This window comes from Lagopus muta, chromosome 6 (genome assembly GCF_023343835.1).
Source record: "Lagopus muta isolate bLagMut1 chromosome 6, bLagMut1 primary, whole genome shotgun sequence".
In the NCBI taxonomy this organism is placed as follows: Eukaryota; Metazoa; Chordata; class Aves; order Galliformes; family Phasianidae; genus Lagopus; species Lagopus muta.
The window spans coordinates 58,756,412-58,776,791 of NC_064438.1; the positions used below are offsets into that span (position 1 = coordinate 58,756,412).

Genomic DNA, 20,380 nt, shown 5'->3' on the forward strand with positions numbered 1-20,380 from the left:
TGAAATTCAGACACAGAGACAGCCTGAGCAAGCCCAAGCCCTGCAGCCTCCTTAGGACCAGCTGCTCTTTTCTTCTGGTGGGGATTTCTTCCTGCTGAGTTCCACATCACTTCCTCCATAGCGTTCCAGGGATGTTGGTTGCTGCCTCTGATGCTTCCAACAAGCAGCAAGAGGGCTGTGTTAATGCATGCCCAAGACCAGCATGTATACCTCTTTCTCCTCACATTGCAAGTGTTTTCCCACTTTTGTCATTGTAGGAATTTACCTTTATGTTCTTGTAAAATCATAGAATCATTAAGGTTGGAAAAGACCTCCAAGATCACCTCCAAAACTTCTAAGCCCAACCCCAGCCCACCCCCACCATGCCCACTGCCCACGTCCCACATGTGTGGCTGCTTCATGTCTCTCCTCTGCTACACAGAGCTGGGCAAAGGGAGAGCAGAAATTGTGCTCCCAAGTTGCACCTCAGCAAATCAGCCCATGAGCAGTGCAGGTGAGGAGCGGGCAGTCAGTGCCCAGGGGTGCAGGGTTGGAGCCCTGGGGTGCAGGGTTGGAGCCCTGGGAGCAGTGTGTCCTGCATGGAGCTCTTGGGCAGCCCCAGTGAGCTCTGCTCCGGCCCTGGGTCTCTACAGGCACTCAGCCCTTGCTGGGTGAGGTGCTGCAACAGCTGCCCAGAGAGGCTGTGATGCCCTGTCCATCCCTGGAGGTGTTCAAGGCCAGGTTGGATGGGGCCCTGGGCAGCCTGGGCTGCTGTGAAATGGGGAGGTTGGTGGCCCTGCGTGGCACAGGGGGTTGGAGCTTCGTGATCCTTGAGGTCCCTTCCAACCCGGCCGTTCTGTGCTTCTGTGACACTTGCAGCAGTGAGTGCACTCAGCAGTGACATCAAATATCCTGAACAAGCACAGCGAGGCACGCACCTACACACAAGATAAAGCTGAAGCAATAGATGACAAAAATGAACACAACCCAGAAGATATTTCTTATTAAACAGTTGCCTGCCTGATTTGTTTCCTGCATTAGTGATGATGCATGGCTGCTATTCACATTAATAGGCAGCCATAAAGTATTTTTGTCAGCTGAGTTTTACCTGGAGTTAAATAAAATATTACTGTTTATGACAGATTTAACTACAGGCTTTGACGTTGCAGCATCCTGTTGCTCTCCTATTGCAGATTGAACACATGTTTTTTTTTGAACACCTCTAACATATTGCCTCAGCGATCACAGCGTTGTGATGGCGTGACTTTTTAGCTTGATTACACTACAAGATGAGCTTTTAAGCTTTTATGAGAATGCCATAAATGTCAGCAGGGAGATGAAGCACCCCAACAGAAAGCAAACGCTGGGCTTTGTTGGAGCCCTATGGGCTGTGTCGATGGAAGCCCTGAACTCCTTTTTCCTTCTCTTCTAAATCTGACATTGTTCTGCATTTTCACCTCTCCAAAAGATTTAATTATGTCAAAAATGGCATTGATGAGTTGCTACAATGTTTTGAAGCCCAGCAAAAACTGTGGTTAAAGCATTCCCAATTAACATGCCTCCTACCATAGCATTTCGAGTGGAATATTAAAGTTTATGGAGTTCAGAAACAAACTGTTTAATTGCTGGACATGGGATATATTTTGATTTCCTTCAATAAAAGAAAATGAATGAAAGCTTTGCTTAGTTTGCAATTGAAATTAATAAGATGAAAGCAAAAATCGGCATATTTATGCAGTATTAAATCTAAGGAGCATTGCCAACAGCTCCTGCTCCCTCCATTTAGAATATTCCTTCCAAAATATTTAAGGGGCATTAGGCATTTTATTTTTTCACATTCCTTTTTCTGATATTACTTTACTGGTGTTTCATGTCTCTGACTGCACCCCGTCCATCCCTGGAGGTGTTGAAGGCCAGGTTGGATGAGGCCCTGGGCAGCCTGGGCTGCTATGAAATGTGGAGGTTGGTGGCCCTGCATGGCACAGGGGGGCTGCAGCTTCGTGGTCCTTGGGGTCCCTTCCAACCCGGCCGTTCTGTGATTCTGTGATCCTGAGACATAGGAAATCGTGTAACAGTGGCAAACAGCAACAGCAAAAGAAAGAGGGTTGAATGGCAAGTGGAAAAAATAAGGTGGTGGTGCTGAGAAAACAGCTGTGGTAGAAAGAAAGTCACCCGATTCAGTAAGAGAAATCAGCTAAAAAGGGCAAAAAGTCAAACCAACAGGAGATCTGGCACTAAATATTACAGCAGTAACATCAAGAAAGGGCAACAGGAGTCCTCAGCAGCAGTGCTGCAGATGCAAGGACCATTTGGGAGCACCAGGGTGAAGTTCAGGATGATTGAAAGGTGCATGCAATAATGAAGGGAACACTGGAACAACACAAGAACAGAAAGGATGGAAAATACAGACAAGTCCTCGTTTCTTGTTTGGAACTGCTGTGAATGAGAGCAGGTAAAGATGCTCCGCGGGTGACACAGAAACCTGCTCTAAGCCCGTGGGTGGGAGCCTCCACATTTATCACCCCCGGGTGGCCAGAGGGGAATCGCATCAGTAGAAGAGCCCTTATCTGCCCAGGGACAAGCAAGGCAAAAAAAAGGTGCAGAGAAACTGGTGAGTCAGTGCTGCTTTGGAGTGTGGCAGCCAGATGTGTGCCTCCCTGGCAGTATGCTGATCAATGGGAGATAATGATCTGCTGAGTGTTTGGGTAAGCAAAGAGAAGAGCTTTATGGAGAACCGATGCCTTTGAGAAAAGCAGTGCACGGAGAACTGGAGAACTCGTAAGTCATCTCACCTTAAATTACCGTGTGTTTGAGGGAATTGATGGGGTCAGCTGGAGCTGTGTTGTTAATGAAGAGACCGAGCTTTGAATTTCAAAGGGACAAATGTAAAAATGCAGCTGGTAAGGTGAGGTGGCTTGAAGATCTGAGCTGAATGCGGGCAAAAAACAAATTGGATGGAGACCACAGGGCCACAGTCGAGTGAAATTTGGTCCCAAGGTAGAAAGTGCAGATCCACCTGAGAAAGGAATTAGGGGTAAGCAGCATCTTCTGCAAATGAGGGAAAGAGCTGATGGTCAGTCCCTGCTGTCGCAAGGCCAGGAATCACAGGGAGAGCTTTCAGGCAGGCTCAGCTGCATCTCACAAGGGATATTAAACACTAAGTGCTCCTATAAATAAAAAGGTCATTAACATAAAAAAGAACAAAGGGAGAAGTGGAGATTCTATGTGTTGAGGATGGATGGAATTTAAAGGTAATGTTCCCATTGGCCCAAACAAAGCGTATACGTTATCTCCATTTGCAGTAAGGATGATTTATGTTAAACACAGGGACTAAAGAAATAAAACAGTTGCTGCTGTACCAGATGGGATATTATGACTTAAATTGGAGAAGATGGATAATAATGAAAAGCCATAATGTGATCAAGGAGATGAATAACTGCCTAAAGGAGAAATGAAAAACAGTGTTAGCGGGAGCTGCAGGCTGGAGGGAGTTGCGAGTGAATTTTCTGACAGACAAGAGAAAGGACCAATTTTATTTAATATTTTCATTAGCAATGTCGGTACAAAAGTCAGAAATACGGCAAGGGAATGTCGGGATAAAGACCAGAAATATGCTCGGTAATGCTGAGCTGGGAAGCATCAATACAGCTCTTCTGAGAGAGGAAGAGATGGATGATCTTCAGCACTGCAGGAGCAGAAATAGAATGTACTAGCATCTTAACAAGTATTAAGACACTTGGCTTTAAATGAGAAATCAGTCAGCTGGGAAGAAAACCAGACACACTGACAGACCATGGGCAGGGCTGGGAGGTGTGTGAGCTGTGCAGGGTTCTGCTGTGGGGAGCTCCGGGCTGGGCATGGCCATGGGCAGCTTGGGACCCAGGGACACAGCCTGTCCGTGCCAGCACCTATCTCTGAAATGGGGCAAGTTCCAGACCTCAGCAGCAGCTTTCAGGCATGGTGTGGCTCCCAAATCGCCCTAAACCTTACTGTGAGCAAAGCAGAGCTGAAAGAAGTAATTCTGCAGTCTTACGTCTGGGCATTTCTTTTCTTCGTCCATCACAAACACCGACCTCCACAGGTGTTTTGGTGTATTTAGGTGTGGAAGCAGAATTCAGTGGACAGAAACTGTCAAGCCAGTTCACCACAGCTGCAGATGCCCTGATGTGATGTGGCTCAATGTACACTTGGCGTTTGAAATCATGGAATCCTACGCTGGGCTGCAGCACTGGGCCTGGAGCCGTGCATTGGTGCTGCTACCCTCGCCACTGCAGCAGCAGTGCTGGCCAAACACCATGAGATAATTCAAACCCACAGGTGAAAACTCTGATTAAAGAAATCAGCAAGGACCATGTGGGGAGCGGGCCCAGGTTCTGCAACAATAAGAATGCAAAGCATGTCCCCAAAGAACACCCCTGAAATGAGAACCCTGCCTGGCACGCACGCTTCGCGGGGATTTGAAAGTAGGTCTGGGTTTTGTTGATATGACAGTATCAATCAATCTAATTAGATCTTTTTGCATAATCGCGTAGCATTTGCATAAAAGTAAAGCCAGCCCAGGAGACAGCTAAGAAAAACAAGGGCTGAGGGAAAACAGAAACTTTTGAGTTATTGCTGTTTTTCTAAGACTGAGTCAGCGCTGATGGAAAAAAACGTGTGTGAGTTGCAAAAGCTGAGTGCCTGGAGTCTACATCTGACAGAATGAAGAACAGAAAGTGCCTTTCAGGAATGAAAATAGGAAGAGAAGTCCTGAAAACTTCAAAAGCTCCTCTGTGCTCCTGCGGAAAGACCGAGCAGAGCAATCTCTGGCAGTACCTGAGTATTGAAAACTGTGAATTTAATTAGGATTCTTAGCCTGATCTTTCAAATTCGCTCAAGAAGTCAGAGAAAAAGAGTCTTGGACTGAAGCACAGAGCCTGTGTCGGGCTTTGCTTTGCTTTTTGTTCTTTGTGTCTGTTGGGCAGTGCTGAGGGCACACAGAACGGAGGTATATCAGAAAAGAATCAGAATTTGAGCAAGAATGCGATTTAAATAACGTGCTCATCTTGCACTGGGCTTGAACCAAGGCAGGAGTTGTTGTGTGGTCCAAGCATGGGTCAGGCTGGAGCTGTGCGACTGCAGTGACCAGTGGCACCTGGTGAGTGGTGGGTAACCCAGAGTGAAGCCCAAAGAGCAACCTCCACAACAGCCATATGCTCAGCCTCTCAGTCAGTCAGTAACACAACAGACCTCGTAAGGGCTGCCTTACACACCTGGGGCTCGGTGCCATCTCACCAAGGCTATAGATCCGGCCTTTGCCAATGTTTGCTGAGAGGAGGCACTGGCTGGATGGGTCTGAGCCACCCTCCTTTCCATCTGCAGGGACGTTTCAGTTTGAAATCATGCCTCTGTTGCTTTGTGGGTAGAACTCAGGTGAGTCATTAATTAATTACTGGCTAGACTCGAGTTATTTAGTGCTAACACAGCTAGTTCATTTATTACTGGCCACTCAGAATCTATTATCTATCGCCTCAATAAACCATTTATTTTCTACTTGGCGATCCTGTTTCAGCGAAAGCCCTTGAGAGGGCTCTGACAGGCAGGCACTGGCTGATAAGTGGGCACACGCAATCCTTCAGAGACTGCTGGCCAAGTCTGGGGCTAAGAGTGGGGACAGCAGCACGTTCCCTGTCCTGCAGCTGTGCTCACAGGGTGCCCAGAGCATCGCCTCCCAGCAACCAGCTGCCGGTACCGAAATCTTTGCAGGCCAGCGTTCAAATCACAAATCCACATTTCTCAAATAGTGACTTTTGTGAAGAGAAAAATTTAATTTGTTTTCCTTCAGAGCGTGTGTATTTGGAGAGTGACCTAGATTTGATTAATGAAGTGAATCATAGATTTTTCTTCTGGCTGGAAGCGACTGAGTTATTTTTGTTTTCCTCTCTAATCCTAAAAAATGGGTTAGCCTTTAGGTGGATATGCAGATTCAAAATCACTGAGCTGCTGGTACAATTGGGCTATAGTATAAGGAATATAAGCGTTTGAATGAATGCTTTTTTTTTTCTTTTTGCCTGCACAAGGCAGATAACTTGTGACAAAAGGACCAGAGACAGTGGCTAGACTGATTATGCTTCATCACACATCTGGGGGGCTCCAGGTGCAAAGTTGGTTCAGAGGGTCTGTGTATGCAGGTGAAGGGCAACAGATTTGACGCATTCAAGTCACCACTGCCCAAGGGCTTCACTGTGCATTTTTGGGCACAGCTTTGGCATGGGGGAAATGGACGGTGACACAAAACACTGCTGCTCCTGAAGGGTGGTGCTGCAGCAGCACAGCTGCCCAGCAGTGGTGGGGTCACCATCCCTGGAGGTGTTCAGTGGAGATGTGGCACTGAGAGATGTGAGCAGTGGGCAGGGTGGAGTGGGCTGGGCTTTGGCTTGGGGATCTCGGAAGTCTTTTCCAGCCTGAATGACTCTATGATTCCATGAACGGCTTGGGGCTGTCACTGTCATGCAGTTCCTAACCCCTCAGGTGATTATTTTCACCATTGGCCCAAACAACTGCTCAGCAGCAGGAACAGCAGGCTTGCTGTTGGCCACCAGCAGTCTGTGAGCTGCCACTTGTACAGGGACTCACACAGCCTCCTCACTACCATTCTTCTCCCATCCTCATCTGCCCACCATCCTCACGGAGCTTTGGGCTCAGGAGCACAACAGTCAGTTCATCACCAGGATCTGCTCTTCTGAGTGCGTCCTCCACGATGGCCTGGAAATGCTCTAAAAAGCAACAAGCTGAGGAGAGCAGTGCTGAGGCAGCAAGTGCCTGTGGTACAGACACCAAAAGGTTCCATTCTTTACTTCTGACTTCTCCAACAATGTGATTTACAGAATCCTAAAACCATAGGGGTTGGAAGGGACCTCCGGAGCTCTCCCAGTCCAACCCCATGTTACAGCAGTTCCCTGAGGAGCTGCACACAAAGTGTGCTGGTGGGCTTGGATCTCTCTGCAGGAGTCTCCTCCATCTCTCTGAGCTCAGTACCAGGGCTTGGACACCATCACAGCACAGAACTTCTTCCTCATGGCCATATGGAACACTCTAGGCTCCAGTCTGTGCCCAGCACCCCTTGTCCTGACACTGAGCACCATGGAATAGAGCACAGCCCCATCCACATGACTCCCATTCTTTTGGATATTTATAATCACTGCTTAGATCCCCTCAGCACAGGGGACAGGTAGTGGTATTGGCCTTGGAGCTGAAGAACCCAAGGGTTGAGAATCTACTGAAGTTGAGGATTTGCTCCTAGGAAGACCCATAAAAGTGAGGAAAAGAAAAACATCTGCTCCCCAAGATCCTACAGCAGCTTTCTGATTGCCTTGCTGTACAATGGAACTAGCAGCAGCAATCTAACCCTGAAGCTCCCAGCACAGAGCAGCTCAAATCACACATGGCACTGCTAAGTCCTAATTATCCTCAGCTGCTCCACCACCCTACCCATGAGCTGGGCTCCATTTAAGCTCCATCCAGGGCACTTTCTCTAGTCAGAGATCTGCTGTAGGTCTGCCTGGTCTCTGAGGAAGCTCAGGCTTTTGTGGTACTCTTTTTGCTCCCTGTGCTGATGGTGGCCAGAGATGTGACCTTTACTGCTGGATGTACCAGGTTGGTGAGGGCTCTGCTTGTGACAAGGTCACTGTAAGCCCTTGGCTCCTTGCTGCCCTGTTTGTGGTGCTGTCTGGTAGTATAGGCAGCTGCCTAAAGCTTTGTGGCTTTCCCTGCTCTCCTGTGCCTTGCAGGTGCTGTGTGCCTGTTCTTATGCTGTGGTGCCCTGTATGATGGAGGAACTGCCTTGTGTAATGCCCTGGAAGCCTTCCCTCCATATGGGGCCAAGCAAGCTGGCTTTCACACAATGCTGCATGAGGTATGTTGCACCAAGAGGGTCTCAGCTTTTTTGGTACTTGCTAGTATAACTGTTGGCTGAACACTTTTGTATATAAGAGGAGTTGGAGAAAAACCCATGTGGTCTTTTTGAGAAACTGCTGGCAGCTCTTAGAAGCCTGAGCCTGCCAGAGCCTGCTTGCAGCTCAGCTTCTTTTTGTGAAGCCTAATTGCATTTCTATGGTAAAAGCCTAAAAGCCCCCTTTCTGTGGTGCCATAAATAAATTGATAGAAGTTTTACTCTATGTCACTCTAGTATTGTTGGGAGGAAAACACTCTGACCAATGGGGCAGCAAGTCTCGTGTTGGGTTTTCGGGCCACAGTGCCGAATGTATGTGTATGTATGCCACACATACACAACACCCAGCTGGCTTTCTATGCTTGTATAGTTCTTCTCTCAACAATTCAAAATCAAGCAAACCTATGAGGCTGTCCAAACCATCCTCCCAGGCACAGGAGCCTGAGGTCTGCAGATCTTCAGGGTCTGAGAGCCAGACATCCTCACTGTGCAGCAGCCCACAGCTGCTGCTCCTCTCCTCAGTGCTCAGCCTGCTCCTGCTGGTGGGGTTTTTCCTGGGGCTGCAAACAGCCCTGGCAGCTGCTTTAGCTCCTTCAGCTGCTTTTGTTGCTAGGACTTCATTAACGCTTGTTTTTCCCAATGGCCCATTTCCTTCAGTGCTTTATAATAATGGGAATAAAACGCCTATGCCCAGTGCTGGTATCTGTGCCCTGCAGGTGTAGCAGCAGCACAGCCTGGCAATGCTGTGCTGCTCAGGGCAAGCCTGCACGTCTGGGATGGGCATGCATGATTTCCTCTCTTGTTTTTCATCCGATGTTTTTAAGTCCAAAAGTAGGACAGAGCACAGCATTTCTGACTGTGCCGGTGGGTGTTTCCAGCCAGCTGACAGCTAGGGCAGTTTTTATTACCTGTGTTTTGATGTAAATTGGAGCTGCGGGCCCAGGAGAGCTGAGGTTCCCTGGGAGGCAGCAGCCTTTAAAGCAGCGTTCTGGTGGCGGGGCTGGGCTGGTGATCGGCTCATCTGCGCTCCCACTTATCTCTGGGCCCTGCGGCAGGGAAGGGGACTGAGGAGCCGCAACGTGAGCACAAACAGCTCCCAGCTCCCAGAGCTATAGGGGCTTTTTGAACTTCAAGGCTCAGAAAATGCCTGGGAAAAAAATATGCTTATGTGCGGAGGTGAAAAGCTTTTCCCTCCTGAGCATCCAGCGTCACTGATGCTTTAATTGGGGCCTCCTTTACATACTGCACTTGGCACGGTGCTCCCTTGCTTCCTCATGGAGCTGGTGCTCATGTGTGTCTGTGATCAGGTGGCCAATGCATTTTTCCTTCTGAAAAGTTTGAGGAAGAGGCTGGGATGAACCCATGCCCGGTGTTGGTGGTCCTGGGGGGTCAGGTCAGAAATGAAGATGGGCCATCAGGTATTGTAAAGCACTACAGGTTCCAAAATGCTGAACCCCAGCAGTCCGTCATGCAGTGCTCAAGGAAATGAGTTGACTTCTGGGACTATAGAGGAAGCACATACAGGTCTATTAATAATTAACGATGCTATATTAATTTCTTTTTTTTCCTGCTTCAGCATTTTTTTGCTCACTGTGCTTAGAAATATGTGGCTGGCAGAAACACTCTTGATGTGACTGAAGGTGCTCTGGTGCATTCACTGCAGCACGCCGAGTTCCCTCTGTGCCTTTCAGAGGTGCTTGACCTCTAGGAGTCCTTTGGGAAAGCAGCTGTCAGTGCTGTGCCATGAGCTCTGGTGCTCGGGTTGCTCTTTGAGCACTTCTCCTTTGCAGAGCCTATATGCAGGGCTGGGTGACTGCATTGGGTCGAGTGCTGTTCTGAATCTGCAGGTGAGCTGTGTGGTGTAGCTGGCCATCTTGGTGCTTTCTGTCTATTGCTACTGCTGCTGGCTCTCCCTAGGAGACCAAGTACGCAAATAAGTATTTAATTATCTCCTAGGAGATGGTGATGTGTAACTCTGCATCTCATGGCCCAACTGGACTAATGGTGGGAGGAGGGTACCACTGCTGTTACTGTGGGCTCAGAATATAAAATGTGGAGCCCACCACCCATGCACATGTTTTATATGGATGCAGCAGCTCTTGCTAGAGTTCAGGAAGCAAAAATAGTGCACTCAAAGCCTTTTAAAGTGGTGTTTGAGTGGGAATTCTGGCTGCTTTTCTGTGCCCTGCTGCAGGGGAGCTCGATCCAGCTGTCTGCCAGAGTGCTGGGCTGTTTGAGATAAAAGCACCTTACAGTCCTGTGCTGTGGCTGCTGAGATAACTGTGGTGGGGAGTCTATGAGGAGAGAGGGGCATTGGCTGTCTGAACTGGAAAGCTTGTCTCGCACTGGCTGCAGGAGCATGGATCTGACCCTGTCTGCAGTGCAGAGCCCCTTCCTCTCCTGAAGGGAGATGCTGAATGCTGAAGTGTGTATGTGGGAGAATGTGGGGCTGGCGGTGTGGCCTGGGGGCCAGGCCTGGCCACAGGAGAGAAGGGGATCCAGAGCCCCAGCAGCCCCCTGCTTCCAGCTGGCGCCTCCCCGTGCCGTGCTGGGTTTCCTTCTCCCAGCTCTTCCAGTTGGGTGCTGTCCTGGTTGCTGTTGCAGCTTGGAGAGAGAAAACTGATTTTAGGTTCTTTATCTCAATATAATACATGTATCTGCTAGTAGAAGGGGGAGACTCTGTCTTGATGGGCTGCTCCTGCATCCCTCGCTTGCAGAAAGACCCCCTTGGAGAGCTTAGTGGCCACCAGAGCACAGCCACCTCCCACACTAGGGGCAAGGTTGAAAATGCTTTCTTCAGCCTCCTAATCAAGCATGGAAACTCATGGCCTTGCAGCTTGCCGTGTGCTGCAGTTGCTGCTGTCTTTAAAGATATTTTAGCTGCAATGGAAAGGAGAAAATCATCAATTTTATGCATTTTGATTTTTATTACTGCCTTAATATTTTATCCATCTAATAGGAACATTTCTAACTTTGCAGTATTAAGTGTTTGGTTTCAAATGTTACTTTCTATAGTGGCAAATACCTTATAATTAAGGTCTGGGTGACGCTACATCTGCAAGCATGTGCCAGCACATGAATTTCCCCAGAATACCCATAGGGTTTTCCTCTTCAGGAAAAAAAAAATAAAAAAGATAATCCTGCAGGGAACTGAGATGTTATTTCAGACAGCAAGTAAAGGAGTGACCCTGCAGCAGATGGCACAGGAACATGCTGTCTGCTGCTGAAGATTTACAGGGCCTCCAAAGTGCAGCAACAGAAAATGTTTGCAACTGTCTCTGATCTGAGCTTGATGAGTTGTCCCTGGGCTTTTTTCCTGCTCTTGAGCATTTCCTGTTTCCTGCCATTTGAAACAAATAGCTGTGACTCTTTCTCCAAGCAGTGGGCAGAACAGCCACAAGGCATTTGGGTGGGATGGAGAAATGGTCCTTAATGCTACAAGTTTTCTTGTTGTTTTATGTCAAAGAGTGACTTTAATGCGTATTTCTCATAGCTGGTGGATAGCCACAACTCCTCACTGGATTTCTGTTTTGTGAGGGACAAGGAAGCAGTCTGTACATCTTTCCTCGCCCCTTCCATTCCTCTCCCCCCAGATGCTATGTGGGACAAAGCTGGTGGTTGGTGTGCTGAATGTTGGGGATTTAAGGTCAGTGCTCACCAGTTGTGGCCTGCAGGTGTCCGTTCTTTTTGGGCTCAGCCAGTGCTCTGACAGAGCTGAGAGGCAGAAGCCTCCTTGCTCCCTCCCAGTGGTGCCTGGAGCAGGGAGCAAACAGCTGAGGTGAGGAACGGGCAGCCCTGATGTGAGGTGGCTTTGCTGTGAGCCCGGTGGGGTTATGGCAGTGATCTAGCAAAGCAGATCCACAGCTGAGAATTTTTAAATTACTTCTAGATGCCATGTATGAGGTTTTGAAAGCAGCAAGGAGCTTTCTGTGCCTGAGGAGCTGTGCTCTCTGCATCGAGCAGCACGCTTCCCCTCCTTGAGCTGTGATAGATAATGCTTCCTCATATTAGCTTGCACTTGATATGTTCTTCTCTAAAATGCTCTTGGCTTTTTGGTGAGAAATAGGCTTGGGTGTACTGCAGCGCAGTGTGGCTCAGCATGTAGATATACACGATGGGCTCTGCCCTGGGCAGAGGAAGCACTGCAGCCCTGTGGGGATGTATGCCCAGTGTCCCTGCCTGCCTGAGGGAGCTCATCCCACCTCTGTGCCTGTCCCCCAGCGCAGCCCTGCAGCACCCAGCTGTGTGCTGTGGCGATACCAGGGACCTTCTGGCTGTGCCATGTTGTTTATTTTCTTATTCCAGCAACCCAAAGTTCTTTTCCCCTCATTAAAAATGGGAGAAAGGGGACATGTGGGAGGAGGTCAGGCGTTTCCATTCACGGCCCTAGTGGCATGAAAAGCTCTCCATGTTATTCAAAGGTAACCCCATCTCTGCAGGGAGTCGTGGTAGTCAATACCCTATTTGAGCTCAGTGTTCATTTTTTTTTTTTCTTAATTAAAAGGCTAAGCTGGGAGGATTACATGGCTTTTATTTAAAAAAAGAAAAAAGCCACTTGAGCTAGAGTATTAAGTCATTACCGCTAAAGAAATCAAACAGGAGTTGGAGTTGCAGGCTCTGGAGGGGGAGAAGAAAGGGCAGTAGTGCATGTAATATATTTACATATCACAAAAACAGCATCTGCTCTCATCACTCCAGCTTAATCCTTCTCGAGAGCGCATCGTTTTGATTTAGATGCTTGCGTGCTGCTTTTTGGGGCAGCTTTAACCCCGTGCCATGTGAATGTCTGAGCGTGGGTTGTAGCAGCTGGGCACAGAGCCTGGCACTGCGTCCTGGAGGGGCTGAGGGGACACTGCTGTCACTGCTGGGCCGCGTGGAAGGCATCAGTCTGTGGTCTGAGCTCCAGGAGCACCTCAGAAATGAAGATGTTTGGTGACGTCGCCTGTCTGGGTGGAAATAGGGCTGCGAGGATGTCTGTCGCGGAGATGGTTTGCTGCAAGGAGTTGCCAGATGGGGTGTTTGGCTGGGTTAAAATAAAATAGGAACGGAGGGCTTAAGATGAGAGACAAGGTAAATGTTTATTAGTAAGGCCTGTTCCTGTGTGAGGTTCCCATAGGAGGCACACGGTGATGCAGGAAACTGGAGAATAAAGCGTGCTGGGAGCTCAGCGGAGTTGCACCTCAACGAGCTGCAGTACAGGTAGCAGCTAAAGCTCTGAGTTCAGGCATCAGGCTTGTCGTCTTAGCCCTTACTCTATGGTTTGTACAACGTTAAATCCCCATACATTTCTTTCTTAAGAATGTGTGCCTCTTCTGCTTTTCTCTGAGCTAAACGCAGCTCACCTCAGGGCTGCCTCTTGCTCGCACTCCATCTGCTTGCATTTTTGGGCACTTTCTCCTGCAAACTTTCCCCAGCAGTTTTTCTGTTCTCCAGGTTGTCATCTGGCTGAAATTAGGGCGCTGGGAAATCAAATGGTATGTGTCTCTATTCCTCTGTATGGAGTAAAACTACTCTTTTTTGTGCTTGTTACTTGTCTTTCCCTGTTGTCATGACTGTCCTCACCTTGGGAAGGAGCTTGGCCCAGAGGAGAGGTCTTCCAGGATGCCCTGCATGAGGACAGGCAGTGCCTATGGCTTCAGCTCTGACAGCAGAGCCTCAGGTGATTAGTTCTGTAGGAAAGACTGACAATCTTCTACAAAACACTTGAAGAGGAGAACAGCATTGTAAAATGCCTTTCTCCATTGAAGGAAAAAAGCTTCAAAGAAGGGCATCTCTGGCTTCTGAAGGGGGCAATTGAGGTGGGCTGGCAGCCTGACCTTCATGCTGGTATTGAATCCAGGGCTGTTTTCTCAAAGCTGGATGAAGACTGCCATGGAAGCTGGGACTGGTGGCAAAGCCAGAGGGTAAACTGTTCCCTAGAATAGGCGGTATCTATTTCTAAGCAGCAGTCAGCCTTTATTTGGCTTGTTTGTGAAGCAGGAGAATTGCAGTAGGTAATCATGTTGACCGCTCAGAGTTAGAAGATACGTTCCAGATCTGTGCTACAAATAGAGAGGCATTGTTATTTGTGTCACAGATTCGAGGGAATAAATTTGCATGTTGTTGCCTTTATAGCCAAAGCTCCTTGTAAACAGGAAAGAAAAAACAGCACATGATAAAAAAGAGTGGAGGAAAGAATCATAAAGAAGGGTGAGAAAGCAGAGTGAGGCGCACGATACCTGCAGCACTGAAGGCAGTGATGCAATGGGAAAGGCAGTGCCACAGCAGCCTCTTCCCCCTGGTTGAGTGAAAACCCAACTAATGTCACATTAGGTTCTAAGATTTCAAGATCTAATAGGACATGTAATTGTGATGCTGAAGCTAATCATCTCCAGCCATCCTTGCACTGGCGTTACTGCCTGCTAACAGCCTTCAGAGCTCAGAGCAGTACAGCCTGGTGCTCCTTCCCTCTACCAATTACACTTTTTTTGACATCTCAGCTTTTGGCAGTAGTTTCTGCTCTTGCATTCTCTTTGTTTACTACATGCCATTGTTGTACAGCTCAGGCACTGCCTTTCTGATCAAACTGGAGCTTGCCATTAAATCTGACCCGTTTGTGAGCAGGTGCTGCCTGCAGCTGAGTGCTTACCCTGTGCAGCACAAGCTCTGGCATTCATACAGTGTGTGCTTTGGGAAGGCCAGCAGTGGCCCTGCAGGCAGGGGGCATACATGGGGTGTGCTGAGGCTCACCTGAAGCTCAGCACTGCTGGTGGCACTGAGACCAGGTAGGGCTGGTTTGGGGGCTCCAAACACTTGGGACTCTGGGTTCTTTCTTAGACTTGGTCAGCAGAAAGCTTGATTTCATAGAATCATAGACCCATTGAGGTTGCTTGGTCTAAGGTCACCAAGTCCAGCCCCAACCCACCGCTGCTCTGACCACCAAAACATTTATCCTACTGTATCCCACGGCCCTCAGACAGCCCACCCCAGCTGTGGCCCCACTGTCTCAGTAACCCTTCTGTGCTTGGGGCACCTCTTAATTTCTGCTTGACCTTGGTTTTAGGCTGGAGCACTGGCACAGCCGCTGACATCACAGATTTGGAAAGAGCAACAGAAAAACTGACTGAGGGAAGCAGATGCATCTCCTTCATTGTGGAAAGAAGCAACATGAAGGTAGCTAGTGCGTTCCAACAGCAACTGAGAGGAAGCACTGTCAAATCAATGGGAGAGCTTTGGGTTTAATTCTGTCTGGAAAAGTGTTGATTCCTGGCTGAACGTGCACTTCTGTGAGTGGTCAGGGCTGGGTGCTGCTGGAGCCTAGGGGCACATGCGGCTTAACTGCCTCAAGCCACTCCTGTACGTTGATTCTTCAGTTCTATATTGCTCCCCTGAAGCTAATGATAATCAAGAATTTATTTTTTCTGCATAATCTACATTGGCCTTTCCACACATTAAACCCAAGATCGCACCACATCATTTAAAATTGCATCCAGAAATGATTTCCTCTCTCTGCTAAAGCCTCTGCTGAACGTCCGCTATGCAGATCTGAAATTGGATTACCTCTCCCTGGCAGCAGAGGAGATGAGGACTGGAGAGAGCCAGAGGAAGCATTTTGTTCAAATTTATTGTCGAACTAAATCAATCTCCATATGAAAAGACTTATATCTTTGTCGATGTAGGCTGTTTTTAGCCCAGACACCGATAAATTGTGGTCAATCAGAGGAAGGCAGCAAGCTGCTTTTTGGTGGAGCCCTGCCTCTCCTGAGCTCTCTATTTCTAGTTTTCAGCTCTGTCACTGCATAGGCTGAAATTTGATTTCCTTGCCTGAAGTGTCTCAGTTATCAGTGTTGACCGAGCAGTTCACCTGCTTCTGATATCAGTGTCTGCATTACGGAATGGGCTGCACTGCAGGGGATGGAGTGAGCACGGGGAGGTGAGCAGAGGCTGTGCCCTGGTGCTGGGGATGCTGGTGCTGAAGCTCCAGCCTCCGCCATGGGGTGCTGGGAATGAATTTCAGCAGCTGCCCCACAGACTGAGAACCGACAGTTTCCTAAATGCTTTCTCCCCCTGAAGCCATGGTGGTGTGGGAGCAGCGTCAGGGTTATATGAGGGAGAGGGCTTGGGAGTATGTAGGGCTGGAGGGCTGCTCCTGCATGTACAAGGAAATAGACTGGTTCAGTGAAGCAGTGCCATGCTGACATCTGCTTCTCTGTAATAATCCTGTGCTGTGTAATAATAAACCCACGGTGCTCCAAATCCAGCAGGAAGAAAGCTGCTTATTGATGCAGACAAGTGCACAGTCGCTGTCTTGTTTCTCCCCTGTAAAACTTTAAGTATTCTGGAACCTGTCTCATCAGCTGTCTGGGAGCAGGCAGAATTTGCATCCTCCAGCTTCCTGGCAGGGAGTGGGGCAGCTCTCTGCTAAACACAGCCTGAGGAAAGCCTCATGGAGGAGGTGAGCTTTTAACCTGGACCAACCTTTCTGACAGCGTGAATAATGAGACATTTTGATGTATCAATAGCGATTTCTTGGGAGCGTGTTTCCTATTTGATTTGCTTGAAATGATGCACACAGGTCAGCCCAGCCTGGTGAATCGTTTACTGTGGGTGATTCCAGAATGGGGCCAGGAACTTCTGGGGGCTTCGGGTACATCAGCAGGGATGGCTCCAGCTGCCCCGTGTGGGGGTTCTGTGCCTGGGCAATTCTAATGGCTCAGGCTGTTCAATACTGCCGTGGGAAGCGGAGAACAGCTGTCCCAGGGCTCTCTGTGCTTTATTCTCCTTAAGGCAGCTGCCAGCTGGAGGATGCTTAAAGAGCTGCCTGTGGTAATGACGAAGCCCTCCGGTAAAATAAAAGTAAGGCATGGTGGGAGCTGTGAGCTCACAAGTGGAGCACAAATTCCAGTCCTGCATGCAGGGTTTGCTCAGAACTGAGGCTTATCAGCCCTCCGTAGGGCTCCCCGGGCACGTCTCATTTAAGCTTAAATCAGACTGAAATTGTGCTTGCTGCCCAGTGTGGGGCTCATCCAGCCGTGGGCTGCCCTGCTGCTCTGTGTCTCAATGCAGCATGGAGGTTTGACAGCCCTCCTGGCTCTGTCACAGCTCTGGGGACAGCAGTGTCCTGAGGCTCTGCTGCCCATCCCATGTGCTGCTGCCTGAGCACCAGAACCCCACACCTCCATCCCTGAGGCACTCAGGCGCTGTGGGCTGATTTCCAGGAATTAACCACATCACTTCTCCTCGCTTTAACCAAATAGCTGTGAGGTGTGTGCTGAGATGTGGGGTCTTGAACTTTTGGGCTGAGTGAGAGGGGCATGTGAAAGGGAGCAATAGCAGAACTTCAGGATATGATTTTTAGGGTACTGCTATCATTTCCTCTTTTGTATGGAAACCTGCACGTGTGCTAAAGGGCAAATATGGAGTAATCCTGCTGTGTGCATTTAGCAAATGAAGAATGGAACAGTCTGGAAATTCCTAACTATCTGCATTGTATTTCAGACAATTGCTATACGAATTAAAGTTTAGAGAATAAAGTAAATTATGTGAGGGAAATAAATATCCCCCACACGCACGCTAAGCTGCTTCAAAGCTTGCATCAGTGCTAAGTGGATTTGTAGTGACTTTCTCTAATTCACTTCATTAGAAGAAAAGCTGTTGAAGACTTGGTGTTACTTTGATAAATGCAGTACCCCTGAGAGCTGCAGGTAATGCACTGAGTGTCTGTAGGACAGCTGCCCATCCCTCCCCAGATCACCTACTGGCCAGGATCGATGCTGGGAAGGTGCACAGCTGCCCAGGAGTGGTGGGGTCACCATCCCTGGATGTGTTCCAGAGCAGTGGAGATGTGGCACTGTGGGCAGTGGGCACGGTGGTGTGGGCCAGAGTTGGAGATCTTTTCCAACTTTAATGATTCTGTGGTTCTAATGCATTTATCCATGCCCCTTTCTTTGAGGAAAACCAGCACAGATTTGTGTATGTACCTGCAGGGTGCTGGGGCTGAGGCTGATGTGGCTTTTACCCATTTCAGAGCAGTTTTGGGGAGACTGACTGAAGAATGCCATCCCAGCCCAAGAGCACCCTGCTGTGTGGGGCTGTGGTGTAGGGGCCGGAATGAAGCCTGCTCCTCTGTGGTGTGGCTCAGCAAGGAAGTGGCTTAGCTGCATTTTTGTGGTTATAACTGTGTTTGGATAGAGCTGTAGCATCAGGTGCCAAGTACCTAATTAAGCTGCCAGACCTGGGAGGGTGAGACATGGAGCTGTGTCCAGGGCTGCATTCAAGTGCTGGATCCAGGTGGGCACTTGGGCTGCAAGTTCCTCAAACCCCACCAGCCATGCCAGTAAACCTACTGTCATGTTGTCACATTGCCATGTTGTCACGTTTCCTCACGTGGCCATGAATTTCTTCATTTTTCTTAGCAAGCTGTAAATTCTGGAGACTTCTGTCCCATCACACATATATACACACAGCATCCTCTTCAAGGCAGCTCTCCAGGGCATGTCCCAGCTAACCATCCCTGCTTGGGATGCCTCAGTGTGTTTGGTTTGGTGCATGAGATGCTGACAGAAGTCTAACAGACCTTGCTAGCTGCATGTGGCTTCAAGCATTCTGTCCTGATAACAGAATGCAGGCGAGTTGAAGATGTAGAACTGACCTGCGCATATGGCGGTGCTAGAACAAAAAGACAAGCAGCTTGTGGCATATGACATGGATGCTGTTTTATTTTAATGCAGAAAACTGAAACTTTTCTTTTTTCTGAATACAAAAAGGGATGAATCATTTTTGATGGACTCATCACAGCCATTTGTGTGTAACTGCTCACTGGTCCCCCCAGGGCTGCCTCGAGTTGCGTGAGGAATGTCAAGGTTTCAAGTGCCATTTCTCTGTCAGATATTTGTTTTATTTTAAATACAGCCTCATTCTGTGCAGGTGCATGGGAAATTGCACATTCTGTGGCTGATTATAGCGATTGCTCTGACTGGGTGATGAAGGCTGATTGCCTTCCTGCAGCAGCAGAGCGGTGATGGAACAGGAAGGTGTGGAGCGGGGCAATGCACGAGGAGGGATTCTGGCAGTGCTAATGAGCAGACGTGGCAGGAGCAGACCTGGCAGTTGCTGCTCTGATTTCTGCCCATCCTCATCCATCAGTGATTTTGCTGACTGAGCTCAGCAAGTTTGCATTCCTTATTTCACGTGTCCTCTGTACAGTGAACTTGAGGTCTCTGTGGGGCTCCTGGGACAGTCCTGAGTGCATCTCAGATGGCAAAGGAGGGAGCACAGTGATGGTGTGGGATGGGATAAGTGGCACAGTGGAGCAGGAGCACTGTGGATACTGGGAGGCATGAGCCAGGAGGCTGAGCATCAGGTGTCTGTAGTGGGTGGTGCAAGAAGACTGGTGACTGGTGGAGGAAATGGGATGGAAAATCTGAACAGCAATCTCTTGTCCGGAAATAACTTCCTCCTGGTTTTGAGAGCAGAGCAGATTAAGGACAGCTGTTGCAACAAATCTTTTCAAATGCAATAAATGCAGAACTATAGGGAGGATGGTGTAGGGCTAGCACTGAGGGACAGGTGAGTGTGCCTGCAGCAGCTGCTGGCAAGAGAACAGAGTGAGAATGCCCGAGGCTGGAGCAGCTCAGTGACCCTCAGAGCGCTGCAGCCCGGCTTCAGGCACTGCTCCACCTGTGGAGCTCACAGAATCCCTGAAGCAATGTTGGACGTCTCTGGAGCTCCTCCAGCCCAACGCCACGTGAAGGCAGTTCCCCGAGCAGCTGCACCCAGAGCACGCAGGCGGCTTTGGGTCGGTGCAGAGGAGACTCCCTCCCCTCTCTGGGCTCGCTGCCACCCTCACGGCACTTTCTCACGGCCGCACGGATCTCCCCGGCTCCAGTCCGTGCCCGCTGCTCCTCGTCCCGGCGCTGGGCACCACGGAGCAGAGCCCGGCCCCGACCCCATCCTACAGACGCGACTCGGCACCGCTCGGATCCCCTCAGCCTTCTCTCCTCCGCCCGCACGGCCCCGGGGCTCTCAGCCCGTCCCGTCGGGAGGCGCTCCAGGCGTCCCCGCCGTCTCCGCTCCCTCCTCCGCGCTCTGCCAGCAGCTCCCATCCGCCCGGAGCCCAGCACTGCAGCCGAGGCCCCGGGGCGGAGCGGCTCCGCTCCTGCTCTCTGCGCGCACCCCGTGCTCCCGTCGGCCTTCTTGTAGCGATCTTCACCTGGCGCTGATGTGCTGAGCAGCTGCCCACCAAGCAGCAGGTGCTGCCGTGCAGACTCTAGCTGCAGGTCTTGCTGTCAGCCCCACGCGATGTATGGGCTCCCTGACCAGCCCCATCCCACCGGCTGCTCTCTGCCATCTATTCCTGTCTCTTGAAAATGTGACCTGTGATTCGGATGTGTATATAATGAGGATGATGTACAGTTGTACCTCAGACCGAATGCGGGCCATCTGTCAAAAACAAAAGCTAAATTCTGGGTAATAAAAGCCACACAATGATTG

The 20,380-nt window shown here is 49.4% G+C and overlaps 1 long non-coding RNA gene across 2 annotated transcripts; it reads left to right on the forward strand.

Annotated features, from left to right (window-relative positions):
- The first annotated feature begins 7,508 nt into the window (after positions 1 to 7,508).
- On the forward strand, positions 7,509 to 16,886 carry LOC125695130 (uncharacterized). Of its 2 annotated transcripts, XR_007377818.1 has the most exons (4): positions 7,509 to 7,614; positions 7,749 to 7,873; positions 13,343 to 13,383; positions 14,952 to 16,886. It is a non-coding gene; the product is annotated as an uncharacterized LOC125695130 (long non-coding RNA). The 2 variants fall into 2 exon arrangements; XR_007377817.1 differs by lacking the exon at positions 13,343 to 13,383 and having other exon boundaries at positions 14,952 to 16,883.
- The last annotated feature ends 3,494 nt before the right edge of the window (positions 16,887 to 20,380 follow it).